Raw genomic sequence first — 22,160 nt, forward strand, 5'->3', positions numbered from 1 at the left:
TGACAATATCAGTAGCCTGTTCTTCAGAAAAGCCAATGACCATGCACTCAGCCTTTTGGAAAGGAAGGACTTCTCTAAAAGTGTGTTACCTTAGGTTTTTTTAATGTCACCTCTGTGACTACATTCATCGTTAATATCACTGCTTGCTTTACTTGTTCTTACATCTATTGCTTGGTTTATCCTATTGTAGGAAACTATAACAATGCATTCTCTTCATTGCTTAGAATAAAGAATAAAAAATGTCTTTCAATTAACATTCAGATTATAGGAGCAGTAATTTTATTTTGAATTTTTTAGCAGTAGATCAGAAAGTACAAATTGTTGTTACTATGTGTTAAGACTTGTTTGTCTGTGATCCAAGCCTGTGATTTGTATTTTCATTGTCCTTTACTCCTATAAGGGTTAAAGGATTGGATCAAAGGGAAGTTCTTTGAGCTCTGGCAGACATTAAGAACTTCTGTCCTCATTACTTAGGTGTTTTGGCAGGATTTCCTCCTTAACTTCTCTTCAGACTCTGTTCTTATCAAGCATGTTGTGGTGCTGGCCACCTTTCACTTTCCACTATCCACAGGTTGCAGAGGACAAGGTGAAAGACCCTTTTTATTGAAACCAAATTTATTGTGAGGGAAATTTGTTCTCAGCCTCAGAAAAGAGGAATGTTCTTCATATTTTCTCCTTGGGTGTCAGGGTCGGGTGGTATGGGCAATATCTTCCCTCTGGAGATGTTCCTTTGGATCATTTGGTCTCAGCTGCAGAAGATCCTGGATAAGGATAGTCTTAAGGCTGAACACCCTTGTTTTTCAGCCAGAGCCCTTTCAAGCTGTATGAGATGTGCTAGACTGAGTCATAGTTATGACTGTCTTCTGTGAAATGGTGTAAAATAAAATCACCCTTGCTATCCTCACAGGGTGCAGACAACTGAAATGTAACATTTCCCATTTTGGTAGCTTTTTTTTAAATAAAGAAGGGGGAGCAGAGAGAGTGAGCACTGCAGTTATGAAAGTCAGTGCTGTACATGGTAGTAATCCTTACCTATAGAACATCTAAAAAGGTGTCAACATTTATATGCTGATCTAGGAAGCTCAGTGCTCGTATAGAGAAAGCTCTGAATTTTGTGTTGGCCTTGCATTGCTTCAGTTGTTATGCTGAAAACACCATTATGAAGTTTCTTTTTTCATACGAAAGAGAAGTAGTTGCTCTGAGCCTAAAATATGAAGTACAGAAGTTAAAATTTGCAAAATATCTGAGGGATTTAAGGAATGTTAAACTTCATGTAACTAAGATACTTTAGAAAATTTTGTTCGAGACTGTCTTATAAAAAAGAAGCCTCTTTATATTTGGTATTTTTTCATACAGTAGTACAGTACTTTGTAAGTGAATTAAATATTAAGAAGATTTTAATGCCGCCTTTTGCCTTCAATAGCAATAGTTATGGAGTTTTCAAATCCCTCCCTACTTTCTAAGCCAAAATGTGTCAGAGAAACACTGGGAGTTTCACAGACAGTGTCTTTGTCTAGCAAATACTGTGACACAGAGGCTCTGGAGAGCAAAGGAGTGAATGCTGATGGTCCTGCAACCACTCTAAGTGCAAGTTGGCAGGTTTTACTTGATTGGCTTGCACATGGTCTGTAGCCCGAATGCCTTATTTGTGGTTGGAGAACATCAGATGTGTTGCTGCAATGCAATGTTCTGCTTAGCTTCATACGAAAGGAAACAAGTTCCATGTTCCAAGACTGTGGGGTGAAGTGGCATGTGGGAAGTGGGGATGGCTAGGAGATCTGCCTCAAAGGTGCTTCTCTAGATCTAAATTAAAATGGTAATATAGATACTTCCAAATGATTACTGAGAGTTGATTGTTTTATTTTGCATCTTTAACTTGCATGTATTTGTTTTTCAGGTATATGAAGATGACAAAGGCACATGGGAAGTACTTTATTAATGAAAAATAAAAGGGAAATTACTCTGAGAATCAATCCAGAGCTATTATGAAAAGAGTAAGTAAATGACCACTTTTAATTCAAGTATTAGATTGTTCAGAATTAAATGATCTTAGGTTTTCACTCGGAAAAATTGAGCTTTTACAGCTTTGATTGGCGACCGCTAGGATTACCACAGGGGATCAATATGTAGGGCCTTTCCTACACTGGAGTGGCAGCAATATCCCTTGTGCAGTTGGACACTTGCCAGGTAGAGATGCATGACTTGCTGTGCTCAGACATCTGAGATAGTCATGACACTGATGTGCAGGAAGAATTCTCAGAGGACAAGTGACAATAGAACTCAAGCCCTGGTACAAGCTTACGCTGGCATTTCTACTCCATAGGTAGTTAATGAACATAATGGGCTTAGCTTCTATCAATGTGACTTTGAGCGAGAGAGCAGCTGATTTATCTCCTGCCATGTTATCTTAGCTCATTCCTTACATAGCCAGCATATTTTTCGGTGAAAACAACATGTACAAAATCTCTTTATTCTATTTCTTGTCTAACCAGATGATCATGTAATATCACTTTGTTAATTAATTTGAATTTTGTGTCCAGATGAACATGTTTAGTTTCAAAAAATGATTGCATTTTCTTTTGTTCCCCTTCTGGCAACTGCTTTTACAAAAGTGACAAATTATTTACACTTTCCTGATAACTGTAATACTTTCTTCCAATTTGATGGAAACATTAACTTATAGTGTAGTTCTGATAGTACTCCCTATTCTGTAGCCCAACTCTCATGCAGAGATGTCTTTAAACTACAGATTCATTGTCAGTACAGTCACAAAGTTGATTGGACTGCAGTTTCTGTGTAAACTTCCATATTTTTTGAAAGTAGGTGTCTTTCCTTAATCTGGAGTTCATTGCTACATCAGTAAAATAGTCTGGCTCCAGGGAAGCCTGGTATACTCTACTGCCAATCTGATCTATGCTCAAGTATGACTACTGAAAAAATAGATTTAATGGATCCATTAAAGAATTAAAATTTGAATCAAATTGCTCTGGCATCATTGAAACACCATCATCCATAAAAGCTAGCTAGTGATCATTCTTGTTAATGTTGAAAATTCATCTGCTTTGAAAGCAGCTGGTAGAAGCTGGCTCCATTCCTGGAGCTCTTCATAGAAAATGTCTTTAAGCTAGCGACAAATTTCTCTTCTCTTTCTGCGAGAGTGTTTTTCAGTGGTGATAATTTCTGGCAAACCACAAAAATTTGTCAAAAAATTTTTTTTAAATTGCATTTGGGGCTATATCCAAGTTCCTGTATAGCCTAGTTTTGAATGAGCAGATCTCTTTCATACAGCATTCTCCTGCTTCAGAATCAGATGTCTATAGGAATATTTATTTTAGCCAGGTCAAAACAGTAAGTTGTTACTCCAGCTGACAAAAAGCCCGGATAAACTGAAAACTGACATCTGAGACTTCCTATGTCAATTATCATGAACAAAGTACACTGAATGAGATCTGTTGGGAGGGGAAAAATAATCTAATAAACACATACTTTAAGATTTTCAAAGCAGCTTCTTGCTGAATTCAGCAAATATGCAGTAACTTCAGAAAGAACATGTAGCTGCTACTTTTAAAATACTCTATTTGCTTGTGATATCTTGTCCTCTTCCTTCGTTCCCCCATGGGGTGCTTTGTTTCATTCTGCTTGTCCCTTCGGTTTTTTGTTTATGGCAGAACACTTCTACCTAGTAGAGATCCAGGGACAGATCGATACAGTGTTTTTGTAGAACAGTTGATTAGTATTTCCAGAATTGTTTCAGTTAACAGAGGTTCTTCTGTTACATGACTGACTCCTGTAGTTTATTTCCCTAAATTAAGATTAACCATTGAGAGCTTCACCACTAGTGCTATCTTTATGTCTGAAGTTGACATAAGAACCACCTGTCTGAGGTGAAATAATTCCATTCACAAATGATGCCTTTTTATTTGTGAATAGGCTAATCCAGGAACTGCTTCAAGGGATTATTCTGTGAAAATACATATCTGTCAAATGCAATTTGTCTAATCCAAAGTTGATTCTTTTCTGTCAATGCTTCACCATTGTTTGGTTTGTGTCACTGCTCTTTCTTCTGCAGCACAGTTTCCCCTATGGTATTTTACTAAGACTTTCACTAGAGAAATTCTTAAACTTTGCCACTATTAATATCAATTCTGCCCTATCAATACTGGAAATGGTGGAAGTCTATTCGTGCAAGCCATTAGTGTCAGGCTTGGTTTAAATAGATCTGCTCAAAGTCGTGTTGCACAGCACAACATTATGTGCTAGATTGTTACCACTATTGATTGCCAACAGCAGTTAGGTTTGCTAGGGCTGGGGATGATGATGTTAAGGTCTGCACACTTAGACAAACAAACCTGTTTCACACTGAACAGCAACCCACCAAGAGCTCTCAAATGCTTATCATATCTTAGTTGAAGGGCAGTGACAAATAGCTTGGAGACTATTAAATCCTAAATTACTCTATCGTTTTGGATAGAGCATGCGATGACCTCTACACAGCATGCCTATGATGTGAATGTGTATGTTTATGAATAAAGATACCTTTCATATGAACAGATTTAGATGCTTTAAGATACTGTTCATCACTCTCAGATGCTCAGTTCAGAGACCAGAAAACCAAGAAATGTGCCTGTGCTCAGAATTTTGCCCAGTGATTCCTATATAAGTCTCAATGTCTACTTGATGTACAATCCTTCTCTTGGAAAGATACCGGTCACTTTACAGCCTTTGTGTATTAAAGAATTCATCATATTACTATGTGCTTATTTTAAAAAGAACAAATACATGCTGCTTTTTTTTTCAAATTATGCCTGATTTGTTCTACTTTTGTCTGCTAGATTAAACATTCCTTTATACAGGGAGTCAATGCACCACTCAGTGTCAATGAAACCCACATTATTTGTAGATGAATGATCCCACATTTTACTGTAGGGGTCTCTGGGGATGGAACCCCTTGTTTCCCTTGTTGAAACAACAGGGATTGCTACCTATAAGCCCTTTTGTTCCTGGAATCTGTGAGTTGATTAAAGTTCAAACGAAAGATTATTTATTTATTTCCTCCACACATAAAAGGCACATAAAACAAGTGGTAAAAATAAAAAAGGACCCCTATGATCTTATTTACACTTTGATCTTTCCTTGATGGCTTCTTGAAGTTCATGTCAGCTTCTTTACTATTCTGTATGTAACATACTCTATCCTTCCCTGTAAATTTCCTTGCTGGTATATTTGCTTTTATTGACATACCCTTGATTTCCTCTCACTGTTTGTGGAAACTCGTCTTCCTTTTTTTAACATTTTAATGCTTAGCATCTTCAATCCTACATTCACAGTGGAAGAAGTAAGCTTTGTCTAGCAGGGAGGCAAGGAGGCATTTGGCAATCCCATACCTCCTCCCATTGGGGAGTTTTCTTCTCCCATATGTGTCATTGGAAAATCTTTTATTTCTCCCGTCTCTTCACCTCTTTTCAGTCACTTTGTTCAGGAATACAGTAATGAATTGGATATGTCTCTGGAGCTTTAAGCAACCTGCTTGGCATTCCAGTCCTTTTCAGCTTGGGTCTCAGTGCCGATCTTTGTAAGCTACCTGCCAGGGTTAAGGGAGCATGGTTTCATTCCCAGCTTGGTCAAGGTATGTAAGGGTTGCACACCTCTGCCCATAAGTGCTGGCTTGCTGGCTGGTAAAGCTTCACTGTCCTTACACTCAATGGTTCCAAAATTCCAGAGAGGTTTGTTAAGACCTCTGTTACTGCTTATATACGATGTTCAGGATTTTCATGGTCCCAGTCTTTGGGCCTGAACCCACAGTTTCACATTTCAAATATTAGTGAAAGGATTTCTAATTGGAATCATGTTAATTAAGAGCATGGAAGAAGTCTAGCTCTTATGGTAGATCTTTCTCACACATGTGGGTTGTTTTGTTGTTTAGCATGGGGAATACATATAGATACTGTCTAGATTTCTCTCCTGCTTGTTTCCTGACTTCATTTTAACCAAAATAAAACTACTTGGTTTTCCCCTTAGCCTTGCATCTCTAAGAACTAATCTGTCAAAATCTTGACATGAGAAGGGGTAATTTTTGTGCCTTTCCTGTTTCTTAAATAGTTTGTTTGTCACTGAGACATCCGTAGGGATGGCTATCTCAATGTCAAAATGTGTTACAGGATGTATAAGAGCCTGTTGTGAGTTTCCTGAAGGGGGAACTTAAATGGTGTCAGATAAGCTCAACTCTTGTAAAGATGAGGAAGGATGAGGCACAGATGTGCCTTGCATTGATACTTCAAAGGCAAAAGCTCCTCATTATTTGTTAATAAGATATATTAGCAACCATGACTGCGGCCTCTGTATTTAATGTGTGGCACAGATATTTCATTATTCCAATGTTTTCATTATAATCAAAATATAATTAATATTTTTGCATGGAAATTACATTTTTTTGCACTGAAATTCATGCTACAATCCTCATTATTTGAGACTGATGGCTGGTTGGGTTTTAGTCTCTGTTAATATTAAGCAATGAAACACCTAATATAAGCTCGCTGTCTAAGCTGTTTATGCTTTCAATGGAGAGAGATAGATAATGATGCAAAATGTCTTGTTTAATCTGAAAACCAGTGTGAATTGCCCCAGGTACGTGCCTATCTTATCCTACAGATTATAGAAAAATCCTAAACAACTAGCTTACCTTAAACTAGATGACTTAACTTTAAAAATCTCATTTCTTCTAAATGAAGCAAGAACTCCTCTTAAACCGGTGTGTCGTGGTTTAACCCCAGCTAGCAACTGGGAAAAGAAGTAAAACTTGTGGGTTGAGATAAGAACGGTTTAATAGAACAGAAAAGAAGAAACTAATAATGGTAATGATAACACTAATAAAATGACAACAGTAATAATAAAAGGATTGGAATATACAAATGATGCACAGTGCAATTGCTCACCGCTTGCCAACTGATGCCCAGTTAGTTCCCAAGCAGTGTTCCCCCCAGGCCAACTCCCCCCAGTTTATATACTGGGCATGACGTCACATGGTACGGAATACCCCTTTGGCCAGTTTGGGTCAGCTGTCCTGGCTGTGTCCCATCCCAACTTCTTGTGCCTCTCCAGCCTTCTTGCTGGCTGGGCATCTGAAGCTGAAAAATCCTTGACTTTAGACTAAACATGTACTTAGCGAGAACTGAAAACATCAGTGTTATCAACATTCTTCTCATACCTAGCTCAAAAACATAGCACTATACCAGCTACTAGGAATACAGTTAACTCTATCCCAGCTGAAACCAGGACATGGTGGCTGAAATAGTTGTAGAGGTTACTGAAATTTAGGTTGTCATGCCTTCATTCTGTCTGTAAATGGATGGAGGAAAAATCCACCATCCATAGTTTTTACTTCATCTTCTCTTATATATACAAGATGTAAATTAGTGTTCAACCAAACATAGAAACATGTTTATAGAAGAACTCATATTTCAAATAATGCATTTTTTTCATATTGCTACAGACTGAACAAGCATGTAAGATTAAGTGAACAATAAATGTAACTTCAACTATTAGGGTATTATCTTTATCTTTCCATGAGTAATTGTTACATAGTACAAAAATTGATTTGAACTGATTAATATTCATTAATTCATAGGTATCAGAATACCAAGGCAATTGGTATAACAGTCTAGAAGAACATTGTTTGGTGTCTAGTGTTCATTTCCGGTATTCAGTTTCCCACTATCATGTAACTGGATTATTTAAAAATATGGAAGCTTATATATATATATGTGTGTGTGTATATATACCCCCTGCTTTCTTGAGCTCAAATGAGAACTTTAATGTAAGTAATAGATCAGTTTTATCTATTGTTACACCTAACCATCCTTCCCCTTCCTTAGCATTTGTTCCTAATATGCCTCTTCTAGGTATGATTAGGAGGCAATTTAATGCAGTAGTAAGATGGGTGTGATTACATACATAGGTTTCTTCCGGTGACAAATCTGTGTAAGTATTCCCCATCGTTAGCACTTCATCCACATATTACTGGCCCATTCTCTCTTATTTTAAGGAAAAAAAAAAAAAAAACAAACAAAAAACCACCAACCCAAAGGATTGGTTTTCCAGCCTGATTCATCACATGGCTAAAAAAACCAGTTATAAAGGTGAAGATGCAAAGGTTTTGGAACAAGTATGAGAGTATGTAGAGCAGAAGGGGAGATGAGAGCTTGCGCTAGAACTATGACTGAAGAGACACAAAACGTATGTAACCACGCTTTGGGAGTTAGTAGTGTTTGCAGAGGAATTGCTTTTTAGTCAGAAGAGAGGGAGTGGCAGAAGGAAGAGGATTTAAGGTTCGGAATCCTCTCGAGAGCGTGAGGAGATGTCGAATTGCGTATCGGTGCTGGGGAGCTGGATGCCGCTGTCGGAAGGGTGAAGTCTATCCATGAAATACCCTTTGCAGCGACATTAAGAATCGGCTCCTGAAAAAGAAGCGCTGCCGTAGGCCGCGCCTGAGGCTCACGGGCGCTCTGACCGAGGCCGGTTAAGAGACGCGGTTAAATGAGGCTTGCAATATTATTGTCAAACTATTGATCGGCGAGGGGGTTAGCGGGAAGGAGAGGAGCTCTCCTGCTAAAAGTTGCGAAAGGGAGTGTCCAGCGTGGGCGCGAAACCAAGGCCGCCCTTCCGAAGGGGGCGCGGGCAGGCGCTGACTGACCGCCCGACCGCCCGACCTGACTGACGGCTGCCGCCGCCCCGCCCCGCCGGGCCCGCCTCGGCCGCGGTCCTGCCGCGCCCCCTGCCGGGGGAAGGCCCGCGCTGGGCGGCCGCCCGCCCGCCTCGCACTCCTCGGGGCGTTCCCGGGGAGTTTAATTACCGTGTGCCCGGGCTTCGCCGGCCGCGGAGTGAAACCGGCTCGCCGCAGGTCTTCGCCTGGGTAGCTGCTTGTTTCTTTTTTCGTTATTGTTGGCGCGATTCGGCAAAGGCTTCGGTGCTTGACGTGCTTCAGAGCGTCGGGCCTCGCGCTGCCTGCTCCGCGCTTTGACCAGAAAGGGCAAAAATGAGAACTCCGCTTTTCCTGAGGAGTGCGGGGGGGGAAATAATAAAAATTGGGGTTTCTTATGGTAGAGACTACAGGTAGGAGCTAAGTGTTTGTGACTGTCAGCAACATCTCCGCTGTCAAACTAACACAAGGGGAAGTTTGATAACCTCCAGGTAAAAGCCCTTTGATTTTTATTTTAAATTCCAATAAAACTTTAGAGGTCTCGTTTGAGGCAGGATTGTTTGTGGAATATGACATCTCTGTCTCTACTTTCTGTCTTAATGCCTTGTCATAGTTCTTGATGTCTGCCTGTCAGCACAGCAAGAGGGATTTTTTCATGTCTGAATAGTCACCTTAATGATAGCAGATGGAAACACCGCAGGGGGTCCAAGCCCATCACACTGTCATTGTCACAGACTGCCCTGACCTGGTTCCACTCCTCTATTTTTTTGTCCCTTTTTAAAGGAGAAATGGATGGTAATTGAAAAGGATCTTAAGCAAGACTTACGAAGCTGCAGACAACATGATTCCCTGCTATCCCTCTCTGTTTTCACAAATAAAGTCTTAACCTTTTAAGCACCAATAAGAGTAGAAAGCAAGCTAAATTGGTAAAGCTTTATAAAGATTGGCCTACCAAAGCTTTTTCTTTTCCCACCTCAGGATACATCCAAGCTGTGTTACATCCTCCTTGTGGTTGGCGGGTGTTTAATTCCTTAGATATATCCTTTTTTTGCATAGAATTATTGATTTCCTAAGGAGAAATGTGTATGTGCTACCAATTCGTTGCTGTGCTATGTGTTTTGATCACATTGAGGCACGATGGTGTTATGCATATTGACAGGAAACTTCTAGACTCGTGTCTAAAACCAGTTGTGAAGACTCATAAATTCACTGTTGTCTGTATTAGCATTTTAGGATTATTTTTTATTAAGATCCTCTAATCTGATTTACAAAAATTGTGTTAAATTACAATCCATTAGAATGTAGGTTTTGTAATAATTTTTTATTAAAAAAACCCTTAAAATCATTACAACTTTCTTAAAGTGATATGTCAATGGAATAGTGAAAGAGGATTTTGGATATATATGGGCTTTTGTTTAATATCACGTAATACTAAAATATCCTGTGGTGTTTAGCTGCCTGCCAGGTTAAACCATGACACCTTCATATCCCTAGAGGGAAAATCAAAAGCTAACAGTATTGCTGGATCATAAGTAAACTTCAGAAAGTTAGGACTGTGATGTTTTACAGGGAAAGTATGAGTTCTGAAGTGTCAAGAAAGCTTTGTATGTGGATTTGAATGTCCTTTCTGCCATAGAGAAATAACATTCTTTTTCCAATTTTAAATGTTAGAATAGGCTTAAACTTCTTTTTTTTAGCCCAAACACTTTTCATAATTCTAGTTTCTTAAATGTATGTTTTATCAGCCCCAAAACTATTTAACCACGTTTTGGCTGGAATATATAAAATGTATTCTGAAGTTAAAATAGCAGCATATGCTAATTATTTCCATTGTTATTCAGAAGCTAAATAAAAATGAAGAATAACATTAAAGCTGGGTTAATTTCTTAAAATTTTGGACAAAACCAAGTTCAGGACGCAGAAGAAACAGTGAAATAAATTACATAATTTTGTAGAGTATTCCATTTAAATGAAAATGGCACACTATGAGAATTAAAGGGTTTTAGGAACAAAAAGCCAAGAGACACTTGCCGGTTTGGTTTTTGTCAGAATCACCTTGAAATGCTTATATCCGATTTAAATTAAACGTAGTAAGTGACTATGCGCTTTTGAAAAAGCTACTAGGCACCTGTCTAAATCCTTAGGCAATGAGTTACCTTTAAAAGTCTGGCTGTGATCTGGATGTTTGACTGCACCAGTGATCAAGCTAATTGATTTTTAAACATGCCTGTGCTAAATCTATGTTCAGTAATACTCTAGGTAAATTCAGAAGGAATGAAAATTGGAAAGTAAGCTAAAAAATACTCAGTGGCAAATCTTCCAGTCATTGTTCAGAAAACATTCTAACTGAAACGTATTATTCCTTTTATTTTACTTTATGTAAGCCAATTTGACTGTATTTCATATATCAGAAAAGGATCGCTTTGGCTAGCCTTATATCCATACTCAAATGACTAACTTTAAACCAATAAAATATGCTAGTTCATAATTTAATGGAAAATGGAAGGTGGACTATTACATGATTATTAATAATGAATAGTTATAGTAGTCTGTTTTCAAAAGCAGTTTTACTCTTCCCTCCCCTCCTGTCAATCTATGATGGATTTACTTAGAAGGACAGTAATGTCTTGTACAAATAACATGTTTTATTTTATACATCTTATAAATATTTATTTTACATATTTTGGTGTGTGTTTCTCTTACTGTGCTATGAAGTTATATTTCAGTCCATTAAATAATTCTTACTGTAAAGTCAAACTGACAACCAATACTAGCTAATTTCACCGGAGTTAATTAAAAGTGTTTTTGTTTGTTTTTTAAGTTAAGCTGCCTTTTCAATACCCTTGCAGTAAAAAACAAACATACCAAATAAACCCAGGGGAAAAAAAAAAAGAGGATTTAAAAACAAACAAAAAGCCACCTCCCCCAAAAACCCAAGAAGCCCCCAAACCGTTAACCTTGATTTCTGATTATCTCTCTGAAATACCCAAATCAACAACAGGAAAATAAATGCCAGTGTAGTGGAAACCATTTATGCACAAAATAATATAAAATGTACGCAGTGGAAAATGTTGAAGGAAAAAACATACAAATTCTTTTTTTTTTTCAAATTTATCTGAATAATACTTATCCTAGCTGTGACTTGTATCTGAAAATAATCAATGAATTTTTCACACAAGTCTCTTACAATATCCTTTAATAAAAAGAGAATACCTTGTTCCCACTTTTATTTTCTAACAGATTGAATGCTTTCAGATACATGACTGTGTAATAAGTAATCTAATAGTAACAGTCTTCAGTGGCTATTTCATCATTGTAGTTCAGGTAAATAATATTAAATATGCATAATTTCCTAATATTTTATCTAAAGATGTTTATAATGCTTACAAATGATGAATAGTAACCAACCATCACCTTTATCATCAGTGTAAAGACAATCATATAGTTCAAATATGTCTTTCCAAACAGTTCTTATTTGTGCCAGTATAAAATCTACAACGAAGATACCAATTACATTGAATTATTCCTCATAACCTATAGGTTAAAAAGAAAGACAAAAAGCTGGCTGCTGAGAGAGTATCTGAGTTGGAAGTACCTGAACTAATACCAGCAAGTGGCTGTTAGGTTGTTAGTTTTCTGTCCAACATGTAAAAATGCAATATAGGTGTTAGCATTTCCTTTCTTAATTCACTCTGCAGAACATTCATTGCTGTGTTTACTGGCTCTGTATATATAATCTCATTCTTGACTTTGCAGCTGTTTGATTTTACTCGAAGATCAGCTTTGATGTTATTTCTATTTCCAGGTCTCCCTTAAATTGTGTTCTGAGGATGGCCTTTGACAGAGTGACTGCGACTGAAAACAGTGGTGTTACAGTTTGGTTATAAAACTTTTCTGAATCCTAATATTTATCTGCTGATTGGATGTGACAAGTGCATTAATTCCCACTTTGTCAAAGTTCTCTAATATAACAAAATAATTGGGCTTAGAGAAAGAGCGGGGCAAAAAGACTTTAAAAAAAAAAATATTAAAACACCGAAAAGCTAGCCTTGTAAACCTCCCTAAAAATGTTCTGATTGATAACAATTTAGCACATTACTTTTATCACCAGTTTTTTGTAGTTTCAATAGGTACAAAAATTAACTAACTAATTTATCACAGCCTTCTTATAACAGGATGTGTCCTACAATAAATAGGAATACCATCTCTATTCCTGTCTGCAAAAGTCTAATAGGTTATTTCAATTCAGTGCTTACTGGAAATTGAAAAAAAAAAAAAAAGACACTTGTTTTGACACTTGCTAAAACGCATCGTCAGTAAAATTGCCAATATGCTAAAACAGAAGCTGCTTAGGTTTCTTAATGCCTTAGGTGCACTTTGTTCCTTGTATGATCTTGATCCTGTAAGCGCTTGCACATCCAAGTTCCAAGTAGTCAACATGAAGCATACAAGTAGCTTTATTCAATTTCGGGAGAATGCTTATGTGGTCAGAACAGGCAGACATAACTGTATGTGTCTTGCAGAATTAGGATCTATATTTCCATTATTACATGTGCATATTGATTGTTAAGTACTAGCCAAGAAAGTCAGTTACCTGCAACAATAATAGCCTAAATTTATCTTTCTCAAGTCTTTCATTGCTATTGCTCTCTGGCTGGCTTTTTGAAGAATAGTTGAGGTTTGCACAAGCAAGTTCTGTTTTTATACAATTATTTAACATGGTGCTTGTGTGTATCTATAACAAGTAGTCCCAATGTTTGCTTAGTCATAGTATTTCTTTTCCATCTTCTCTTCCCTTGCCCGGTTTTGCTGAGGTGCCATAAGCAAGGTTTGCCGTACTTCACTGTGAATGCACAGCTTTTCCTGTGGGATGGCTCATGTGTGGGTACAGAATCCAAGTTGATTCTATAATGATGAAAACCTCAGGATTATATCTGTCAGGATGAACTTTATTTCTGTTTCTATATTGGTATGGGATAGCATTAACTTTTCGCAGGGAAATAGTAGAAACTTCAGGAATTGGAATGTACACCACTTGATCTTTGTTACAAATATGGGCAGCAAACCTGCCCATCAGTGAAGTTCATGGCAAAATTCCAAACCTGCAGGAAACCTTGTATTCTCCTGGAGAGACGGTGCCAGAAAACTGGTTCACCATCATTATCTTCTTCTCTAGAGCTTGCAATTTGGAGGACACATTAGAAGCTGAGAGAGAAAATGTCTGGAACTTCAATAGGAACATCAATATACTCATAATCCTTGGAGTCAGTGTCATTGTGATTGTTTGGAATAGTTTGAGGACTGGTTCATGCTACATCCGAGGTCAGAGCAAACCCAGAATTAGATGATAATTTCTTTCTTCTTTGTTCCAGTTTAACTGGAAGGATGGCATGGAACTTGGGTCCTTTTTATACAGTTTCAGTTTACTTCAGCTTTATGTTGATTATTATTAGTTATGCTACCATAAAACATTTTAACTATGTCTTATCAGTACATTTCATTCTGTTTTCTAAAGAGTAATATGAAGCGAAAATAGAATTCTTATTTGAGAAAACACTAGTTTAAGAAAATACATCCTTGCCAAAGCTCTAAAAATCAATCTCTTTGCCTTGGTTTGCCCTTAGTTGGGAAGGTTGTTCAGGACTCCCAGAAAATTTCTAGTTTACAGACTAACATGCGTTTTACAGTTTGGCCAGGATTGACAGGAAAAGCTGTTATATGCAGTAGACAGTCAGCATACCCATTTTTGTTGCAACATAATAAAACTAATGTTACTTAAGAGTTGTTTCATGTATCTGATTCTCACTTCCTGGTTTTTTGCAATTTAAGATCTTGAATTTTCCTTGTTTGGCCTGTGGATCAGCAGGATCCTGTTACAGTTCTGTTAATTTTTACAGATGTACCATAAATTCACATTCTCCAAGGATTAAAGACTTCTACAATATTCGTTTTCATGTAAGATTTGGAAGTGAATGCATGTCAAACATATCTATAGGAAAAGATACTGGAAACATCTTTGAATTTTTTTTATACAAAATAACATTTTAGAATATTATTCTGATACTGTAATTTTTTTTTACATAAAGGGTCTCAATGCAGAATTAATTAGCTTATGAAATCAGGTGTATTAATAAACTGAATACTTGGGTATTTAGGTACAAGTTAAACTTTTTACTTATGTAAAATAAAGAGGCAATTTATCCCTAAGAAGCAGGTACTAAACTAGGATTGATAACCCATATGGTATAAAGTAGTTATCTACTCCGAGTTATCTAGATTACCTTTACAGTTAACTGAGGTGAATACACATTTGTAAAGAGCTATTAATTTCATCCCAAAATCAATTTCTAGATAGGTTTCCTGAATTGCACGCCATTGGCGCTTATTACTCATCATTGGCTATACAGCTGGATTGGCTCAGATGTAGATATCTAAACTGAACTGAGATGAACCTCACTTCTATGGCTATTCCTGACTCAACAGTGGACAAGCCAGTTGACTTGTCTTAGAAAAAAAATTAAATAATTTTGGTTAGAGGGTCTTTACACAGCAGTTTGCTGCTGTGATCACTGCAATACAATGAGGTTTGGATAAATTCCTGATCTGACTCCATTACTGTATATAGCTCAGTAGGCAGCACTGAAACTGTTAGCTCCCTTTCTTGGTGAGATGCAAGAAGGGTGCATGCAGAAGAAGCTAGAAGTGATTAGGACTTCTCTGACTTGAAGACTTCAGTTTTACCCAACTTCATTTTGGCAACAGAATAGTAATTTGTTTAACTTTTTTTTTTCAAAATAGACAACTTAAACACTGTTTATTCACTATGCAGTGGTTGTATATTAGCTCACAATTATCTAATGTCTCTTAAAGCCATTTTATGACCAGGAACATTTGAATATTTCTAGTGCAAATATATTATAAAAATGAAGGGAATAGCTGATACAAACTTAAAACCAGAATTGTGCTTATATCTTTTGGCTTTGATATTAGAAAACAGAATGAAAGAATCCAACAGTTATGCATGTGGAATGAACACTATATTATAAATTGTAATGCGATATCTTCAAGAGGGACTCTTTAAAGCTAAATTCAGGGTAAAGGTGCCAGATACAGTGTTTTTATTTTCAGAATCTTAAAGTTCAGTGAGGTACAGAAAGCACTAAGAGGATTACACTAAGAGCGAAAAGGCTCAGATGCATGTTCTGGATGTATATACTTTAAAAATGTCTTCAGATTTAGGTATTAGAGCTGAGCCCCTGGCTGTTACTTTTAATCTTTTATTGCCAAGTAAAACCTTTCCAGCAGAGGAGAATTCAGGATGTATAATCCTTGTGCATAAGCCTGGGATTGTAGCTAACCTTGACAATTACAACCTGTTGTTCTTTTATCACTGAGAAAGATCATCTATAAACCAGCAAGTTGGGATAGACAACCGTCAACTGATATAATCTCTCAGCATTTTTTCAGCTGTTTTAGGTTTTGGGGGGGGCTAGGGGGAGAGTTGTTGTTGTTTTGGGGGGGGGGTGTTTGATAAATAAGTATTGCCATTGTAGAGTTCAGCACTCTATTTCTACTAAGAGTTTTAAAAGAGTTATTATGTACCCTTCTGTGTTCTTGATCTCTTGCAGAATGTAGAACAATTTAAGTTGTAAAGGTTACTAATTTCTTTCATTCATAGTGGGAAATTTTCGGTGGTTTATGGATAATTCAAATCTGACTTTCCATCATGCTGTTGCATGTTGTGTATAATCAGTCAGTCAAGGTATTTTGAATAGAAGAAAGCATAACAGATGAAAATAATTCATAAATGGGTCTCAAACACCTTAAGTAGGGCTTTAGCCCTTTATTATGAATACTTTGTCAAACTATAGTTATTAGAATGAATTTTTGTCAATATAAAAAATAAGAGGAAAAAACTTACATTACCTACAGTACTGATTTGACTGCATTAGCATTCTTTATTGAAGTTCCCCCCCCCAGTATTTTTTAATATTAAGAAGTTTCACTTAGATAACTAGTGAACAAACCCTTTTTTATTCTCCAATTTACATTTTTTGTTTTATTTGGTAGGCTTTTATTAGATATGTTATACTCTTGTCTGCATTTCTAAGTTTTATAATTTTATTAAAGGAGAATCTGGTGTTTGTCTTATGAATGCTTAAAGAAAACTCGTAAGTGCGATAAAGGCACCGTGTCTGTAATGTGCGATATAATAGTTTTGTGTGGCACAGTAAAACAATTGGTATAATTTTTCTTGCTCTTTCCAAACGTCACAAACTTTTTCAACTTTGCTTGCAACTTTGCTCTAGCTCAGCTAATTCCTCTGTAACTGACTCTCATGAGCTGGTAGTCTTGAAGAAACTGTAAAATAAATTGAAAAAGTTTAAGTCCCCCAAAAGAAAGTTAATGGCCAGTCATTTCTATAGATGCTATTTCTTCTGGTTCTGCATTTTTAAACATTTCAAGTGGGATAAGAGGAGCATGATGTTGATTCTCTATGTACTGTCACAGCCATGATGCCTCTTTGTATTCCTGGGATTTGGTCTGTGATCAACCACTAAATGAAATACTGAAATGTTAAAACCTTTTACCTAAAATTAATTCATTAATACTACTATGCTTCACAGATTTTTCTTCATTGCTTGTGCAAATAGGCCGATTTATTAACTCTTATATAAAAAAATATTGTGTATACAGAAAGTTAGCTTTGCATTGTAAGCCTGAAGTGCATTTTGTATTAATAGATATACTTTGATTTTGTTAACGGAGTAAAATTGTAAGTATAATAACATTAATTTATTTTGGCTGATGCCAAGGTGTTTTGTGCCCTTGCTACTGAGAAAATATGATGATGGCATTTCCCAGAGAAAACACTCTCGGAAGCTATCAGTACCACTAATGTTCTGGCCTCTGGCTAATGCATGGCTGATCACTAGATATTGTACCCATAGGCTGTGATACTATCTTTTGTGACAATGTGAAGAATCACCATGAACATAAACTGTATGGGTAGCTGAACTGGGCGTCGCCGTCTGACTTGTTTGTGTGAATGTACAATATTCATATTTTGTAGGATGTTATAAAAGTTTAAAGTTCACGACAGTCTTTTAAGAACCGTATTAGATATTTTTGGTTTGGTTTTCTCAAAGAACAAAGTGTATCTCTGTCTCTATATTCCTGTGTTGTGTTGGGTTTTTTTCTTAAGATCATGAAGTCATTTCAGTGTGAAATTTGACAGGTAAGATGTTTTTAAAAAGCCATTCAAGTCTCATGAAAATATATCAGTTGGTAGAAAGAATATAGCATAAGCACAAGTCTAATTAGGTACCAAGGAATTCACAAAGGCATGAACTGTGTCTCACAGCTGAGCTGTTGAACTGCAGTTTTTCACCTTGCCTACTTAGACGATGCGAATCCAACTCAAAGTCATAAATCCATAAACTAAGCTTCACTAATTCTGTTTTCCCGTAACTAGTTGCTCTTTTCCTTTTGAAGACTGAATTTCCTCTGTGCAATGCGTGTTGCTTCATCTTGCACTGACCAACAGAGGTTCTGCTACATTTTGGGACAGCGAACAGGAAATTATCAACCTGAACAGAAATATTGTCCCTTCTATCAGTCTTACACTGATTGATTCTGCAAGAAGATACAATGAAACATCTGTTGCAGTTACCTCTTTGTGAGTGTTACTTCTAATGACGTGTTGCTATTTATGAAAGGACTCTGATCTTCCTTGCATCGCAAGATCATGGGAGCTATATCATCTTGGCTCCCAACAAGTGTGGAGGAGGAGATGGAAGGAAGGGCAGTCCTTCTGATATTTCTGTCAGGTTTGGGCTGTAGAAGGCTTGAAAGTGCCCACGGAAGGGCAATAAGGAGACCTGACTCTTCTTTCACTGTGTTTGCACTCTCAGTGGATTTTGAATATTTCCCTCATGACAACAACAGTGGGTTTGGTACTTCTTCAAGGTTGAAAAGGCTAGATTGATTTGAATTTCAGAGAATTTAATTTTGTAACTTGGGAATCAATACCATGAAGGAACAATAATCTCTCAGGCTAAAACATAAATAATATAATATAAAAAGATATTTCTTAGTTTAATTGTTAGGAGATAATCTCTAGTTTCTTTAATTTTGCCAGTGTAATGATTGTACAAGTTACCATGAGGAAAAAATAATCTTAAAATGCTTCTAGTGTAAATAAGCCTCTTGCTTCTATTTTTGTTGAAGTAAAATATTGCAGGGAATTCTGAGCCACTATTCACAGGGGAGAGGGCAGGGGAAGTTGGCTTTTGTGTTTGGTTTTGGTTTTTTTCCCTGTACTCTGATCAAGTGGCAGAGAAAGTTTTACTGTGCTTGGAAGGAATTATAGTGTCTAAGCCTTGTGGTCACAGAAGCATAAGCTGATGACAGCAAGTAGTGATAAGAAAAGTAAAGACATAACTGAAAACTTCTAAGCTTCCCTTGAAAAAGGCATAGTTGAAAATAACACTAGAATTTAATGCAACTCATTGTCCTTATCAATACCCTGTAAATACCATAAGGAATAGAAAAATAACCGAATATCACATAATTCCTGAACAACAGAAGTAAGCTATCTGTTTGAAATTGTTACCACTCCTATCTAATTTTAAGCTGCTTTCTCTTAAAATACACTTTTCCAGCTACTCAGATGTTCTGGCAAATTACCTACATCAGTAAGTTTGCCTAGACAAGGCATAAGTCAGTGCTAAGTTCACTTCATTCTAGGCTTTTATTCCAATTATCTCTCATTCAAAATCAGGATTCGATTATTAGACTTAATTTCTAAGTTTTTTCCTCTGTGATTCAGCCCTATGTTCCTCTCATATTTTATTGGAAAAGAAAATATAGGTTTTATATATATATATATATATATATATATATATATTTTTTTTTTTTTTTTTTTTTACATTTTTCACATCATTTAGTAGCTGTTTCTCTTATTTCCAGTATGGAATTTTCCTAACTAGCAAAGTGATATTTTGAAACTTCAATACCAATAATTTGTTCTCAGCAGGAAACAAGTTATCTGTATGGTTTTAATAATTCCTTTTTATAGTATGAAGATCAGCTAGTTAGCAATAAATAATATGGACTTTTATGAAATTCATAAGTTTTAGAAAAATACAGTAGAGGCTATGTAGTTAACGTCTGGTTTTCACATATTGAATTGGATTTTTCTTAATTTTTTTCTATACCTTTTCACTGCAGGGCTGTGTGGGAGATTTACTGTTTGTAGCAATTGCTACATATGCACTTAGACTATACAATGAAGAATGATATAAGGGAGAAGTTGGTAAACTTGAGTCCAGCGGAGGGCCACCCAAATGGTCAAGGGGCTGGAGTGAGCGCAAAGAGGCTGTGAGAAGTGAGCTTGTTTAGCCGGGAGCAGGGGAGCCTCAGGGACACCTAATTCCAGCCTTCTAATGCCTGTAAAGAGGTTACTAGTAAGATGAATCCAGGTTCTTTGGAGGTCCTTGGTGGGAGAAAGACAATAGTCATAAATTGAAAGGGGAGGTTTAATGATATCAGATGAAAAATATTCCCTTTAAGGATGATTAAGCATTGAAACAAGGTGTCAAAAGGGTTATGGAATCTCCATCCTTGGAGGTTTTCAAGACCTGAAAGGAGTAAGCACTGAACAGCTAGGTTTGAACTGATTGTTGACCCAGCTCTGAACAGGATTTTGGAGTAGATGAACTCCTAAGGTCCCTTGCAACTTGTATGATTCTGTGACTTAATCTTTTTTTCCTTTGTCACCAAAGCCTTACAAAAGCGTTTTCTTGATGAAACATGTTCTATGAAACAACAGACCTGATGTGATCCTGCATTTCACTGTGGTCTTCCTACTCTGCTACAATGCAAATGGGGTAAAAGCTCCTTAAGACACATCTTTAATTGGACTGCCTTCACAGTCAACAACTATTCTCGTTTTTCCGTTCCCTTAACTGACAGCAGAGGGAGCATATTCAAATGAGAGTTCATATACAAATTCTGGAGAGAAGGGTCGAGACAGGGTCTTTGAAACCAAGTTATTGGCTAGCCCAGAGTAATAATTTTATTTCTTGGCAGGGATTATGTTGGAGACAGAGGAAACTGTGGGGGAAACTACTACTGCTGTCCTATTCTTGACTCACCCGCACTGAACAATATAGCATAATCTGACATGGTAAATTGTAAATGCTAAGCATTCCAAACTAATTCCTGAAGAAAACTGCATTTTTCCACCTTATCGTGCCCTTTAATTGAAAACAAATACATTTAACCTTTGAGAAGGCTTAGAAACATCTTTGAGTATGTATTTGTGAAGACCAGTACAGCTTGGATTAAATAAAAAAAACCTAGGGTATATTTAAAAAATATTTCTCCGTGAAAAACAGGTGATATTTTAGTATAAAATTAAAATAGTTTTGTGATATGCTTCTTTTGAAGTGTATTACATACCAGATATTATTAAAGCCTTGCTTAGCCCACAGTCATATGCCAAAGACCTATTATTGATGTTCTGAATACTAATTGCTTCCACCACATTATCTTTGTTGTGAAGCTTCACCTCTTGATGAATGTAACCGGTCGCTGACTGCCAAATCAGCCCTATCAAGTTCAAGTCAAAGGTCTGGCAACAACAGAGCCTTTCCACACTCATCAAGTACATTAGCATATTGCCAACTTTATTGCTAAATGTGAACTCCTTGTACTGTGTGGATTTATCTGAAAGGAGATGGCGATACTGTAAGTAGTACATCATTCAGTCAGCAGAAGGAGTATTTACCCAATTAGCTGGTTTAGCTTGGGATAGTGTTACACTATTATTTGGAGTTTTGATTTCTGTTAAGAATTACAGGGCAAATTATATGAATAGCTCATTCGGGGGGGGGGTTACAGTTTAAGTTGTGTGTCTAAGTGATTTACAGAGTTTAGTTAATCTTAGTTATTTCTGCTATTCGTAGATCTTTTTTTACTGATACACCTAGATGGAAACCACCTTCTTATTCACCCCACACAACTGACCATCCAAAGTCCGTTCCTGAAATCTCAGTGTATGTCTTTTCTAAATTTACTGGTTTTAGTTATATTTTTCCTAGTTATAATGGCTTATGGGAGTGATTCACAGTACACTTGAAACATGTAAAAGCAAACTGGATTAATTTTTAATAATCCTATCAAATCTGGCTATTGATAGACTTTTGAAGTGATGTAAGATCAATCCCTTCTTTATTTTACTGCAAAGAAATAAGCATGTACTGAAGTGTCTAATTCTACTGTGTGGTAAAATGAATTGAATGTATTTTAATAGACTGTTTATCTTATCATATAAACTTGTCTGAGTAAGAGTTTGTCTTGTAATAGAGGTCTTGTTATGGTTCCAAGATACACAATAAACAGCATAATGCCTCTATTCATTCTCCAACTATGTTATCCTTATCGCGTTTGAGTAAGGACC

At 36.7% G+C, this 22,160-nt stretch overlaps 1 long non-coding RNA gene across 1 annotated transcript in view; it reads left to right on the top strand.

Moving 5' to 3' along the window:
• LOC115352142 overlaps positions 1-22,160 on the top strand; it is a 212,902-nt gene that overhangs the window by 107,915 nt on the left and 82,827 nt on the right. The window contains exon 11 of the long non-coding RNA XR_003927000.1: positions 1,898-1,994. This is a non-coding gene — a long non-coding RNA (uncharacterized LOC115352142). The remainder of the gene's footprint in view (positions 1-1,897; positions 1,995-22,160) is intronic.

Source organism: Aquila chrysaetos, chromosome 16 (assembly GCF_900496995.4).
Source record: "Aquila chrysaetos chrysaetos chromosome 16, bAquChr1.4, whole genome shotgun sequence".
NCBI classification, from domain to species: Eukaryota; Metazoa; Chordata; class Aves; order Accipitriformes; family Accipitridae; genus Aquila; species Aquila chrysaetos.